The 15,353-nt window shown below is 39.7% G+C and overlaps 1 protein-coding gene across 1 annotated transcript in view; it reads right to left on the reverse strand.

The window, feature by feature from the left end:
* Positions 1–276, reverse strand: part of KLF3 (Kruppel like factor 3) — a 51,341-nt gene extending 51,065 nt beyond the window's left edge. The window contains exon 1 of the mRNA XM_044680713.1: positions 121–276. The gene's annotated coding sequence lies outside the window, so the exon portion shown is untranslated. The remainder of the gene's footprint in view (positions 1–120) is intronic.
* Positions 277–15,353: the final 15,077 nt, after the last annotated feature.

A 15,353-nucleotide genomic window follows, 5' to 3' on the forward strand; every position in this document is an offset into this window, starting at 1 on the left:
CCCTCCGCCCCTCCCTACCACCCCGCCCTTCCCTCCTCCTCCCCTCCCCCTCCCCCTCCTCCTCCCAGCCACCCCGCCCTCTCCTCCTCTCCCTTCCCAGTCACCCAGGGACAGACTTACAGACAGTCATTATTATCCGGAGCCGGGGTTCCGCCCCAGATGCCAAACTTGCCCTACCCTCTGCTGCCGCGGCCGCTGCCGTAGCTGCTGGGGGCCGCGGGGCATAAGGCATGCGTCCGGCACCCCGCTCCCAACGATCCCCCTCCCTCCTTTACCTCCCCTTCAAGCACACACCCACACCCCCATCCAGCCTTCCCCCTCACCCCACCCCGCCTCCCAAACCTGCTGCTGCAACACCGCCCAGGGCCCAAGGGGAAGGAAGGGCGGTGCTGCCCGTTCCGAGGCGTAATGGGGCTGCTGCTGCTGCTGCTGCTGCATGGCTTCCAAAAAACACAGAGGTTGTGGGACACGGGGCTGTCTAGGAGTATAAATCAACCGTCGCCCGATGGGAGGGGTGACCCGGGCGGGGTGGAAAGGGCCGAGCCCCGGGGCTTCTGTGGACCCCTCTTTGGAAGTGTAAAGAAATGTAAAACAAAACAAACAAACCAAAAAACCTATAAAAGGAGCCCCGGGGGGGGGGGGGGTGCGCAAGTGGATAGGAGAAAATTCATCTGGAAGAAAAGGTTGGGGTGAAGGTGGTGAGGAGGAGCGGGAATGGGATTTGACCTAACCAAATCTAAGGAAACTCAAGAGTTTCAGGTTAATACAACATCCTGTTTGCAAGCTGCCTTCTTTGTGCACTGGGGCTCTGGGAAAACTCTGCTCGGTCCCTGAGAATGAGGAAGGGATGGGGGAGGGGGAGGACGGGTGACCGCCTGGCCCTCGAGGCCCCCGTTTTGCTGCTCTCTTTTTCCCTTCCCCCATCCACTGTCTCCCGGGGTTTCTCTTTCAAGAGCATTGGCGACCCTGAGGCAAAGCATCCTCGAGTAGGGCTCTGGAGTCGAAGATAAAAAGCCCTCGGTGATAACTAATCAGTACGTTTTTCCTCCTGCTCCATATTTGCCTGAAAACTTTCCCTAAAGTGGGTTCGGGTTAACTAACCTCCCAGAAAACGCGAACCCCTAGGAGTTGGGTAGGTTGGAGTGTGGAGCGTGGAGTGGGGGATGGGAAGGGGGGGAGGTTAGCCTTAGGAGCATTTCAGCTCATGCCATTCCAAGGGGAAGAGCCCATGCCCGGCAATGTACTTTACTCAGCTTGCTTCTCCATGTGTGTTCCAAGGATGGCTGCAGATACTGCTCTATTTTATTTGGAGTCAGGGCCTGGAGAGTAGCTTGCTTGTATATTTAATGCCTTTTGATTTTCTTTTTAAATAGTATTAGTGTAATAAAGAATGCAATAAAAAGAACAAAGGACAAATTGGTTCAATTGTTTTAGTACTGTGTAATATTTGAAAGCACCCCTGCTTCCATCTATGCCTTCTTATTGATTCAAGATGTTTTTAAAAGGCCTTTAAGTTTACCCCTTATTTTGCTCCTTCCTCTAGCCCAAGTACTACATAATACAAAGAAATATATTATGAACTTAGTCCTAAGAGCTACAGTCTTCAAACAATAGAGGATAATCTTCCTTAGTGAAATGTTGTACATATTAAAAATTTCACCCAAAGTCACAAAAACAACTGAGTCACAGTATAGTAGAGATTTGTACACCTACCTCTTAAATGTACATATCTTTAGAAATAGGTCTATAATTTATGCATAACCAGAAACATTTAAAACCTAAATTATGAGTATTTTAGTCGGGTGGAAGACAAATCTGAAGTAAAAACTAAGTGCCCACAAAAATGAATGAGACTGCTTGCAAACTTGTAAACTTGACTCAGAAAATTTGGGGTCTAGTCATTAACTAATTTGGGGCGAGTCAATTAATTACTTTTCCTAAGCCCAAATTTCCTTATCTATAAAATGAGGATAATAATATTTGCCCTATCTACCTAATTTACAGGATTAAAAGAAAACCACATTAGAAAATGGGAAGTTCTGCGTAAATATGGGCAATAATATTATTTAAATACTAGGCATTATTATTATTAACTCAAGTCCATTGAATACTGGTGACTATGTTAGATTGATGGAATTTATTTGCATTATATATTTACTCATGGGATTAATTCAAGGTAGGTTTTTTTAGAGCTGGAAAATTTTGTCTATTAAAAAAATCTCTTTTATATTGTTCATATAGGTGAGTAGGCCAGAACCAATCAACAAGCATTTAGTAATTAAAGCTTAAAAAAAAATTCCTGTGTTCCAGACTGTGCAGAGTGTGGTCCTCTGAATAGAGTGTGTCCAGATCCAGGAAAAGTAGAAAAGAAATTCAAATGGGAAAGAGGAGGAATTTGGAAGCCCAACTCTGGAAAAGAGTTAATGATTCATTAATGAATATTTATTTAGCACCTACTCCACTCAAAGTAGTATGGAAATAAAAGAAATACAAGTCCCAGTACCCACCTTCAAGATGCTTACTATGTTGGCCAAAAAGACTACTACCCCATGGGATCTAGGAGGTTTAAATCTATTATGACCTTTGTACAAGGCTGTATATAAATGGTGCAAATGAATGATAAGGATAATAAATGTTAAAAGAGTTCTAAAAGGGGAATGATCCCCTGGGACTTGGATGGATTGGGAAGTCTTCACAGAGAAGACTAGAGAAAGACTATGAACGTTAGAGAGAATTTGGACCAGCAGAGAGAAATGGGAAAAGGAGTGGAGTTGGGGCACTGTGAGCTAGCTAATCTAAGGTGGTAGAGGAGTAAGTAAAAAATTATAGTTAGGAAAAAAGGTAAAAAAAAATTGCCTAACCTAACAAGAATGAGGGTTCCATGGAGGGGAAAGTGGCAATAGTTGAAGCCAAATTACTTTGCATTTACTTCTCTGGTAACTGTTGTATCTTCAAAAAAGAAAGTAAACTCTTTTTAAAAGTTTCTGTATTTTGCTTTGGTATCCCCAGGGCTTAAGGATGCGTAGCTTTGCCCTTATTAAGAATTTAATTAACAAATGTATTGCTTGATTTGAATTAAAAGTTTATGGTAAGTCCCAAGGAAAGGTAATGTTATGGAGAAGGAATTAGCTCAATCCTTACCTTCAAAAACCATATCATCTTGTTGAAGAGACTAGACTTGAACACATGTAAGAGAACAATTGAATAAAATAGCCTATAATAAAGTGCTAAATTAATTGTAATCTAGGTTTGTAACCTCTCACTGTTCATGGCACATTTATGATCATGCTAGTGAGGGGTGGCTCACTATCCTCCCATTTGGTCATCCAATAGGTGTTCCAAGCATCTGGACTTTTGTCCTAGGGTGCCCAAGATCACACTCTGGCCCGAAGGCATGCGGGAGACAGACAAAGAAATCTATAAATGCACAAAGGTGGCAGCAGCCACACCTTCTTCTCTTTCCCTCCTTTCTCCCTCCTTTCTCCCCTCTGACCTCTGCCCTCCCCCACCCTCCTCTGGGAGGGAGGGAGTTGAATGAAGGGCCGCCCACCAAAATAATAAATACTGCCACGATTTGGAAAGTGCCTTTTTACCTGCCACATACCTTCAGAAACCTCCAACTAGGTACCCTGGGAAGGGGAGCCGGGCAGCACACACTGCCTTTGAGCCTGGGTTCCTCTACTTTCAGCAAATAAAAGTGTTTACTTTAAAGTCTTCTTAAGAAAAGAAAAAATAAACAAACAAGGAAAAATGCAAACCACTGGAGACAAAGCTTTAGTTCCTTCTTCTCAAGAAACAGAAAGGCACTTCCTTGTGTCATATCAAGATCCATTTCTGTCCCTTTGGCCTTTCCCCTGGTTCTGCCGATTACATGTAATAGACCAAGTGAGAAATTTACCCCCAGCAGTTACAGCCAGCATATAGGAAGCCTTCAAAGGTGTTAAGGTCCTTCCTGCTCTAAAACTTTTGAATCGAGGATATTTTTGTCAGACCTTCTCAGTGTGTTTTGTTCCTCACAGTGACCTTCATTACAAGTTGCTTTATTTAGGGATCCAATATTGCAAAAATCATGATGTAATCCACCTTTTATTCAGTGATCCATCTAAAATATCTTTTAATGTGTCCTCCTTACAGATGCATGTTTTTGTTTCCAGTCTTGTGTCTGTCTAATAGATGTTTAACAGCTTCCCAGTGCAGATGATCTAAAAGCAGGAAGTTCAGATCCTGCCTCAGACACAAGCCTTATGGCCTAAGACACATCACTTGACCTCTCATCTGTAAAATGGGAATAAATGATAATAACACTCCCCTAAAATGTTGTGGAGAAGATCAAGTGACATAATAGATGCAAAGCATTTTGCAAACAACTTGGCATCAGAATTATATACTAGCTATTGTTGTGCTAGAGATAAAATTGCTGGAAATTTTGAAATTATGGAAATAAGCTTTCTCTCTCTCTCTCTCTCTCTCTCTCTCTCTCTCTCTCTCTCTCTCTCAGGGTAAAAACAGAAGCCTGAGCCTCACCTTCCCTGAGAACATCCTACATTCTGGGAAAAAAAGGCTTTTCCCAATCCCTCTGGATGCTAGTTCTCTCCCTCCTCTAGAACTACCTCCCAGCTACTCGGAATATATTTTATATGAATGTTCTAGTTTGCATGTAGAATGTGAGCTCCTTGAAAGTAGGGGCTGCCTTTGCATAGAAAGCACTTAATAAAGGACTGACAATTCTTAATGTAGCCCATTAGCTTTTTTTGTCTGTGATATCACACTGCTGACTCATTTTGAGTTCATAGTCCACAATCCACCCCACTGAAGATCTTTTTCAAACTGATGTCTAACAAACAATACTTCTTTTATCTTGTATGTGTAAAAGTATTTTTTAAAAAAACTCATGTAAGATTCTGTATTTATTTCTATTGTATTTCTTCTTGTTACATTTAGCCTAGTTATCTAGATTTTGTGGATTTTTTTTTGGATCTAGATCCAGTCATGGAGCATCTTAACTATACTTTCCAGCTTTGTGGCATTTGAAAATGTGATGAACATGATACCTAACCCTTTATTTAAAATGATGATGAGAATTTTATATAGCATAAGGTCAAGTATAGATGCCTATGACAATTTGACTAAAGATTAGCCCAAAGTTGACATTAAACCATTAATGACTCTTTTCTGAGTCTGGTCTAAGAATTCCTGAATCTATCTAAGTGTTTTATAGACTTGTCCATACCTCTTTCTCTTTTCCATAAGAATAAAATGAAATACTTTATCAGATGCTTTGAGGTCAGAGTCAAGATGGTAGAGTGAAATCTGCATTTTTGTCAAGTTTTATTAAAATGCTTTACCAAAATTTAGGCAAACTATACCTTCAGCCTTTCCCTTAGTGATCATGTTAAAAAAGGAAATAAGCTTAGTTTGGAATAACCTGTTCTTGCTAAAGCCATACTGACTCTTTTCTTAAATATCCTTTAATCCTTTAATTATCTTTTTAGCAATTAATTTAGAATTTTCACAGAAATCAAAGTCAAGTTTGTGGGTCTATATTTGGAGTTCATTCTCTTCCCTTTTTAAAAAAATGAAATTGAGACCTTTGCCCATCTCCAGGTCTACAATACTTCTACCTTTTCCTAGATTCTTTCAAATATCACCGATTGCAATCTTATCTGCCTGTACTTTTGGTACCTGAGGATGTCTTTCACTCAGGCCAGGTATCTTGAATTTATAGAGAATGATGGAGGTGCTCTTTCATTCCCTCCTTACTTAGGTATCAACACTGTGTTAACCATTTTGATTCTGTCATTTACAGTGCATAGGTCATTCTTGTTGACAGAGAAAACAGGAGCAACATAAAAATTAAGCAACCCTGTTTTCTTTTTATCACTTTTTACTACTATCCCATCCACTCCTAGCAAGGCCTCCATCCTGTCTATGATTCTCCTTTTTCCTCTGATAAAGATTTTTTAAAAATACTTTTGTTGTCCTTGGTTTTCCTTGACATTCTCAGCTCATCCTCTGGCTTAAAATAGTGTCTCCTGGCACTATTTTAACAGGTCTGTGTCATACCCTTCTCTTTGTAACCTGTCACCTACCCTTGCACTCATCTTTTGGAAACATTCCTGGGCTGACTTCTCTGATAGAATTTTAGTCTACAGGATCCCATCTTCTTTTCCAAAGTCTAGTATTGATGTTGGAGTAGGTCTGACTTTTCTCTTGTTCCCTCTCACTCTCTAGGAGAAGGTGATCACTCCCTCAAAGTTCTCATCATTTACATTCTAGCAACCAGTTTTTTCCTTTAAGTGACAATCAGATTTAGTATGTAATTTTATTTGGATGGTTCCTTCACCTTTTAAAGGATGAAATTATCAGTAAGGCAAGTCACTAAGTTTCTAGCTGCTCTGCTTTTGGCAAAGGAAGAGAGCTCCAGCAGATGTCTAGAGAGTTGAAGTCTCCTATCACTACTTTATCATGCCTCTAGGCTTATAATCTATTTCCCTAACTCACCTGTTTCCTCTTTTTGTCCAGGTGGTCTATAATAAATTCCAATGAAAAAAATCACTTCTATTTCTCCTCATTTATCTTTAAATTCTTCCTACCATATTTCCTCCACATCTGCTTTCTGGATTCATGCGTATGAGCATACCTTCTTAATATACAATTATACTGTACCCCACTTTTTACCCATATTATTTATTTTGAATAAGATATACCCATACAGACTAAAATCTAGTTATGCCTCTCATCCCATCAATGGCATAACTGACCTATAAAATCAAATTTACCTTCTTACATTAGGACCTCTGTTTCTTCTTCCTTGTTGTCTATACTTTTGAGTATAGTTTTTTTTCCCCTCACATCTCATTTCTTAGATTTCGTCTCTTGGAAACTTCCATGTGTCTCAAATGCTATCCCTCTTCCTTTGTTTGTGGTTATGACCTATGGTATCTAGCTTGGTAGAGTTTAAAGCCCTTTTAAAAATGTCAACAGCAAAAACATCCTGACTAGTCTTCATTACATCTAAGCCAAATTTTGCTAGGAGTCTGATCTTTCTTCCTCTTAAGTAATTTCAGTTAAGAATTCTGTGTGTACCAGGACGAATCTCCTTATTCTCCCAGTATCATCATCATCATTATCATCATCATCATTATCATCACCTGCCCTAACAAGGCATATATAAATCAAGACAGGCTCTTTGAACTTCTACTATATGCAAATGTCAATGGGAACCTTTTGGACTTCAGGTCTTCAGGCTGGGGGTTATTTGATTCTAGATTTATTCAATGCTTCTTTTAAGGGGAAATTTTTATTTTTTGCTCTTGTATTTTAGCTAGTCATTTAAAAAAATATCTTTTAGTTGTTTTTTCTGGCCTTGGGCAGATCCTTGTAAATACCAAGAAAGGAGTAAACTTAGAAAATATCATACAGTTATGTTTTGAGGATGAATGTAAGCTACAGGGGTACCCTTTAATGGAATGTTTGGACTGTCATCAAGAATTATGATTAGATCATGGAAACTCCTGTGGACTTCTTTGGGAGAGGTAAGGTACTAGGGAAGGCATTCAGGAAAAATGGGGATGGCTGCATTAAATAAGCAGCAAAATACCATGGAGTTTTTCTGGGTCTCCAGAGAAATATTCAAAATTGGAGATGTAGACCAATATATCTGGAGACCTCTTGACTTGACTTGCTAGGGCTGAAAAACTTTTAACTGAGGGGACAGGATAGAACATGTTCCTCTGAGTAACCTAGAAAACCTAATAAGATTAAAGTATGAGACCTTTGATCTATCCTTAACAACATTTCTCCATGGAAGATATAACCATCCCTTTTGACATCTTGATGAGGATGTTTGAATGAATCCCAGCTAGAGTAGACCTGAACCCTACCCTGTAAAAGGGGAGACAGAGACTATAGATTAGAGAAAAATGAAACTGAGAGACCAGAGCTGAAAGAGGGCTTCATACATTCCCCCTTCTGGGGGAGAGGAAGCCAGTGACTTGACCTCAGACATGGCATTAACCAGAGATAATAATGGAGAGATGAGAACTACTGGATTTAGTCTTCTCTGTAGCAAAGGGAGAATGTCTTTGGCCTTCCTCCAATTGTATAATGTTGCATCTAAAAGTTTCCTTTTTTGTATATTGAATTTAATAATATTGCTTATTCAAATAATTATTTCACATTTATTAATTAAATTTACTTTTAAGTGTTTTTTAGTTTTTATTGTAAATGGAACTAACTAAACTTTTAAGGAATCTATTGTTTTAGTTTTTGCATGATTATATGAGTCAGGCAGAGACTTGAAAGCATAAGAAATATGCTTTTGTCACCATAAAACCAAGAAAGTTAGTCTGATTTATGGTCACAGAACGCAGTTTATTATTAATTTGTACAGAAAGCATTCATTTTCTGGAAAGGGGCTAAGGAACAAAAATGAGGAAAAACCAAAATTCACTGAATTAACCTTTAACCTGATGAAACTTAACTTAATATCACATTTAGCTTCATTTGTAAAATGGTGATAATGATGGCACCTACCTCACAGAGTTGTTGTGAGGACCAAAAGGTGGCATATGTAAAGTGTCTTATAACTCCTAAAACAATGCATAAGTTTTAGCTACGTTATTATGGTTGTTGATGGTATTACTTAATGATATCTTAGAATTTAGAACTTAAAGAGACCTTAGAACTACAACTTCCTCATTTTACAAATGACAGAAATTGAGGGCACAAGATGCAGAGGTAATAAGTTGCAGAGCCAAGATGCGGACCTGATGATAAGAAGGAAAAAAAAAAAATCTCAAGAAGTAGAAACCATTTAGAATATTGGGAATAGTAGGTAGAAACCAAATGCTGAGTACAGAACCATTTCTTTCACATGCTCTAGAAAATAGAGACATTTGAAGCTGGGCAAGAAACAAAATGACTCAGAAGCTATGTTGAACAAAGTCCTTGCCACTAGGCTAATAGGACTGATAGGTTGGACATCCCTAAACCAAACATCTGGAAATGTTCTTTACCCTACAAAAAGTCAAAGGCCTAAGCGTTAATTGTTTTGTAATTCAGTCAAATTCATTAATAATGGCACTATTGCCACCTACATTTCTGCCTCTGAATTCATGGGAACTGATTGACAGAATTTTGTTTCTTAATAAAGCCTTTAATTTTACTTCCTTCTGTACTTGTTACTGGAAATACAATTGGATTCTCCAAAGCAGTTTGTTTAATCTGAATCATTTGGTTAGGAATATCTGAAAAAAATTACTTGATTCATATTTCTGAGCCTCACAGAAGAGGGAGAAAAAAGATTATCTAATCAAACTACTCATTTTACAAATGAGGAAATGGAAGCTCAGTAAAATGACTTGCCTAGTATTACACAATAGCAATTACTATCATTTTACTTAAATACCTCCCTACTGCATTGTTTTTTGAAATCATTCATTATACTTTTCCCCAAATTTTTCCAATCTAAACAAAAGAAGTCCTTGAGAGAACAAAGGGAAAACAGTTGTTTGCCACATTTTTTTTTTCTTTTTTTGGAGGGCTCTCAACTTTGTTCTGACCTCTTTATTATCTCAAACTTCTTGATGACAGAGACATTATCTTCTACCTTTTAAGACTACATAATTGTTATTGTTCAGCTTTGTCTGACTCTTCTTTGGGACCCCTTTTTGGGGAATTTTTCTTGGCAAAGATATTGTTGTGGTTTTCCGTTTTTTTTTTTTTTCTTCCAGCTCATTATATAGATGAGGAAACTGAGACAAACAGGGTTAAATGACTTGCCCAAGATCACACAGCTAGTAAATATCTGAGGCCAGATTTTAACTCAGCTCTTCCTAACTCTAGGCCCAGTGCCATATCTATTTGCCACTTACCAGCTCCCAACAAGCATACCATATAATAGACACTTAGTAAATATTTCCCACACAAACACACTCTAAAAATCATTCATTTCCTTGACAGCATAATTCATTTTTCTTCCCCTTGGGTTTCTTTCCTCACATTGTGCTTATGGTTAGGAATAGATCTTTTTGGCGTGGCATTTTAAAATATTTTTATTATATATAATATTTCACATCTGGAGTCCAGGTGATAGGAAGGAGGTCAAGGTGATGGTCTGAGAGAGAAGGCATGGATGTGGAGTGTGCAGAGAGATGGTACAGAGAGAGCCCTCAGCCCTGGCAAAATAGTCAATAAACATAGGTTTGCCTATTGTGTGCAAAACACTGAAGACACAAAAAGAAGCAAAAACCAATTGCTCCTTCTAGGAGCTCACAATCTAACGGGAGAGAGAGCAACAAACAATGTGTACAAATAAATACAGGATAAATAGAAAATAAATAATGTAGGGAAGGGACTAGAATTAAGAGGGACTGGGAAAAACTCCCTGTAGAAGAAGGGTTTTAGGTGGGATTTACAGGAAGCCAGGGAAGGCAGTAAGTGGGGATGAGAAAGATCATTCTAGGCATGAGGGACAGTCAAGAGCCAGAGCTTTGAGGAGGAATGTCCTGTGTATAGAACAGCAAGGAAACCAGAGTCCCTGAATCAGAATATATAGCAATGAGTAAGGCGTAAGAAGTCTAGAAAGGTAGAAGGGAACTAAGTTACAAAGGGGTCGGAATGCCAAACAGAATTTTGTATTTGTTCTTGAAGGCCATAAAGAGCTTCTGGAGTTTATTGAGTAAGGGGAGTTGGGGGAGGCGGGCATGAGCTCAGACCTGCATTTTAGGAAAAATCGCTTTGGCGACTGAAAGGAGGATGTATTAGGGTAGTGGTGATGTGGTGATGAGGGCTTACACCAGAGTGGTGGCAGTGTCAGAGGAGAGAAGGGGACCTATTCAAGAGATGTTGCAAGGATGAAATGGACTTGGCAAAAGATTAGATACATAGGATGAGATCTAGCAAGGCATCAAGGATGAGTGCTTGAGAGACTGGGAGGATAGTGTTGCCCTCTAGATTTCCAGAGACTCTAGGAGTGGAGAAGGGTTTAGGGAGAAAAATAATGAGTTCAGTTGGAGACATGCTACATTTAAGATGTCTGTCTAGTCGACGTCCGGTTCAATATAGCATATAGGCTCTTGGAGCTGAGAGTGAGAAGTCAGAGCAAGAGGAGACTTCAGCATCTGCAGCATAGAGGTGATCATTCCATTCAGGGTTGCTGGTGAGATCTGGATGAGACTGAAAAGGAATAAGCAGATAGCTAGGAAGAGAATCAGGAGAGCTGTGCCCTAAACACTTAGAAAGAAGAGAATATCAAGGAGGAAAGGGTAATGAATGGTGTCAAAGGCTGCGAGTTCAATGTGAAAGAGGACTGGGAAAAGGCTGTTAGATTTGTCAATGAAGACCATTGCTAACTTCCAAAAGAGTCATTTTGGTGGAATGAAGAGGTTGGAGACCAGATTGCAAAGGGTTAAAAAAAATGAGTGAGAGGAGAGAAAGAGGAGGAACCTATTAAATTATAGGACAATAGTTAGTGGGGTTCAAAGGATCAAGTAAGAGTTTTTCAGGATGGGGGAGATGGGGATATGTTTGTATTTAATTGGAAAGGAGCCAGTAGATATGAAGAGATTGAAAATAAGCGTTAGATGGGGCAGCTAGATAGCATTAATTCTGAAGGACTCAGGTTCCAATCTGGATTCAGATACATACTGGCTGTGTGATCCCGGACAAGTCACTTAACCCCAATTGCCCAGCCCTTGCTACTCTTCTGTCTTAAAATTGATACTAAGACAGAAAGTAATGGTTAAAATAAAAAAGAAAAGAAATGATAAAGTAGGGATGATAGAAAGGCTAGTCTATTGAAGGAGAGTGGATGGAAAGGGATTGCTTGAGCAGGTAGAAAGATTAATTTTGGTAATGAGTAAGCCTGGTTCATTATGTGAGATAGAGTTGGAGGTGGTATCGGCAGAAGGCATCTGAATTAAGGGAGATGAGGAAGAGGAGCTCACAGGCCTTAATTTTTTCCTATAAAATACGAGGCAAAGTTCTCAGCTGAGAGGATGGGGGAAGAGAGTGCCTTAGGAGGTTTGAGGAGGGAACAAACACTGGGAGAGTGGGAGAATGAATTGACAAGACAGATATGATAAAATTGCCTAACATCTGTGAGGGCTCATTTGAGATTGTGTAACATAAATTTGTAGTAGACTCAGCCAGAATGGTTTCATTAAGAGCTCACCTATCAGCCAAACTATGCCTTCTTTACTAGGATCATCACCTCTATCTTCTCCCTACTGGTAGCCTGGACTCCACCTGGCTTTGACAGGTGGGCTTTTTCCTTATTTTGTTGAGCCCAGTCTTTCATGCCACTTCCTTGCCCTTGTGGAAGGCCTATTAGAAGGTTACTGGAGGGTTTTAAGGTTATTAAAGTTGAAACTTAAGAGCTTTGACAATACCACACAGTAAGAAACAACTGGCCTTAGTGATAAAATACCAACAGTCAATTGGCAGCCCAGAGTGGTAGTGAGGGACTGTGGTAGGGTATTCACAATGGGAATAGAGGGAGGGAGAGAAATGAGAGATTTTGTAGTAAAATTTCATGTCTGTGGTTGGTGAGAGAAAATAAAAAATATCAAAGTTTTCCATATGGGAAACTGGTGAATTGTGGTGCCACAGATAGAAACGGGGAAATCATGAGAAGGAATAGGCGTGGAGGGAAGAGAGCAAGTCCAATTTAGGATTTGTTGGGCATGAATGATCAGAGGGCATTTAGACTGAGATGATTAGAGACGAACATGTGGCATTTGGGAGAGGAGTCAGGGCTGAAGATAGAAACTTGAGAATCATCTGCACAGAGGCATTAATTTAAGAGATGGGAATGATTGGGTGGTGGTGGGGAGATTGTAAAAGGAGAGAGTGTTGAGAGGCAAGGAGGCCAAGGAGGGAACATAGGAGAATAATAACATTAAATTTGGCATCAGAAGACCTGAAATCACATCCTGGCTCTGCCATATATGCCCTTGGGCAAGGACACCACCTCTTGAGCCTCAATTTCTTCAAATGAAGGGGTTTGGTTAGATGGCCTTTAAAATCTATGAGAGCTCTAAATCTATGTTCTTATGACCCAACTTAAAGGATTTGAGGGAGGATCAGGAAATATTAAGAGAGGACGGAGAATATGTCTCTGAAACCATGGGAAGAGAGAACATTCAATAGGAGGAAGTGGCTAACAGTGTTAAATGCTGCAGAAAGTTCTAGGAGGATGGGAACTGAAAAAAAAAATTAGTTCCCCCTCTGTCCTCTCCCCACATTATAGTTGGGGATTACAAAGGAGGTTATGGATCACCTTTGTGAGAATTGTTTCAGAAAAAGAGTAGAGACAGATCAGATTACAAGGGGTTGAGGAATGAGTCACTATTGAGAAAGCAGCATTAAATGTAGACTAATTTTTCAAGCAGCTTGTTGGTAAAAAGGGAGAAGAGTTGAAAGAGAGCTTAAACAAAATTTTTTTTAAGGCTAGAGAGACCTGAACGAGTTTGTAGACAGATGAGAAAAAACACAACGGAAGGAGAAAAATTGGAAATACACGAGAGAGGGGTTGATTGAGTATGGTTCTGGAAAAAATGAAAGTGAGAGAATCTAGAGTACAGGTAGAGGGATTAACCTTAGCTAGGAGTAGTAACATCTCTTTTTATGAGCCAGAAGGGAAAGAGAAGAAAATGGGTAAAGATATAAATGAGTTATTTTTATGTATGGAGAAGGAGGGGTTGGTTGTATAGCCCGAATCTTTGTGAAGTAGGACAGGTCATCTTTAAGAAATATGTAAGTTAGCAGTATGGATGGGACTTTGAAAAAAAAAAAAAGTTGCTATTGGGAAATAGATAAGGACACATCACTTAACTTTCTCTTTTTCTCCCCTACATTTTCAGAGTTTGAGGTACCAGTTCTTGCCAAGGCTATCTCTCCTCTCCATCTAATCCATTCTGTCTCCTTCAGGAAGTTGTACACCTGTACTTTATATCATTTAGTCTAACTCTTATCTTTAATCTCTAGCTATCAGCTTTTTCCTGGCTGTCCCAAAATACACACAGATCTCCCCAGTCTTTAGCAAACAAATCTTGATCTTACCATTTCTCAAAGCTGTCATCCCGTAATATTTCTCGTCTCTTCACTACTGAAAACCTAGAAGTAGTCTGTATCCATTGCCTTTCTTCCTTCTACCTACTCACTGCCCAATCTCTTGCAGTCTGGCTTCTGACCAAACCACTCTACTGAAACCACTCTTTCAAAGGTTATCTGTAATCTTTTAACCACTAAATCCAGCGACCTTTTCTTAATTCTCCTATTCCTTGTTCTCTCTGCAGCTTTCACCCTTGCTGACTACTCTCTCCTTTCTTGATTTCCATACTGTTGCTCACTCCTTCTTCTTCTCCTACCCATATGCTCACTTTTTCTTCAGTCTCCTTTGCTAGTTCATCATCTAACTCCTGCTGGCTAAATGTGGGTGTCCTCCAAGAAGCTAGTCCTCTTTTCTCTTTCCTTTGGTCATGTTTATTCCTATCAGATTCAATTATCATCTCTACAGAGAAGATTCCCAGATCTGCTGTATATATCCCCTCCAAGTCTCTCTCTAGCACGCTAAGCCCTACAATTATCTACTGGGTATTTCAACTTGGATGACCAGCCAGCAGCTCAAACTCACCATATCTCAAATTGAACTTTTAATCTTTCTTCTGAAACCTACTCCACATCCAGATTTCCTTTTTCCTATTAATGGCATGAGCATCTTCTCAAGCCACCCACACTTGTAACTTCAAGGTCATCTTTGGCTTTTCTCTTTCTCTTTTTCCCTTATCTAACCAGCTACTAACACTTCCCTAATTCTACAAGCCCAGTTCATGTCCTTGTCACCTGAACTGTATTATTAGTGTCTTCTTCCACTTTCTCTCCTCCCACACAGCTGCCAAAATCATCTTTCTCAAGCACAGGACTGACCATATGACCTGGCCCAGAAACCTTCCTTAGCTCCCTATTTTCTCTGAAAAAATATAAACTTCATTTAATGCCCTCCACACTCTGGCTTCAGCCTTCTTTTTTGGTCTTATTTCACATTATTTCTCTTTATACACTTATTTTTTAACTCTTACTTTCTATTTTAGAATTGATACTATCAGTTCCAGGGCAGAAGAATAGTTAGGGCTAGACATTTGGAGTTAAGTAACTTGCCCCAGGGTCACACAAATAGGAAGAATCTTGAACCCAGGTCTTCTTCCTCCTTCTTCTTCTTCCTCTTCCTCTTCCTCCTCCTTCTCCTTCTCCTCCTCCTCCTCTTCCTCTTCCTCCTCCTTCTCCTCTTTCTCCTCTTTCTCCTCCTTCTCCTCTTTCTCCTCCTTCTCCTCTTTCTCCTCTTTCTCCTC

Source organism: Gracilinanus agilis, chromosome 6, assembly GCF_016433145.1.
Source record: "Gracilinanus agilis isolate LMUSP501 chromosome 6, AgileGrace, whole genome shotgun sequence".
In the NCBI taxonomy this organism is placed as follows: Eukaryota; Metazoa; Chordata; class Mammalia; order Didelphimorphia; family Didelphidae; genus Gracilinanus; species Gracilinanus agilis.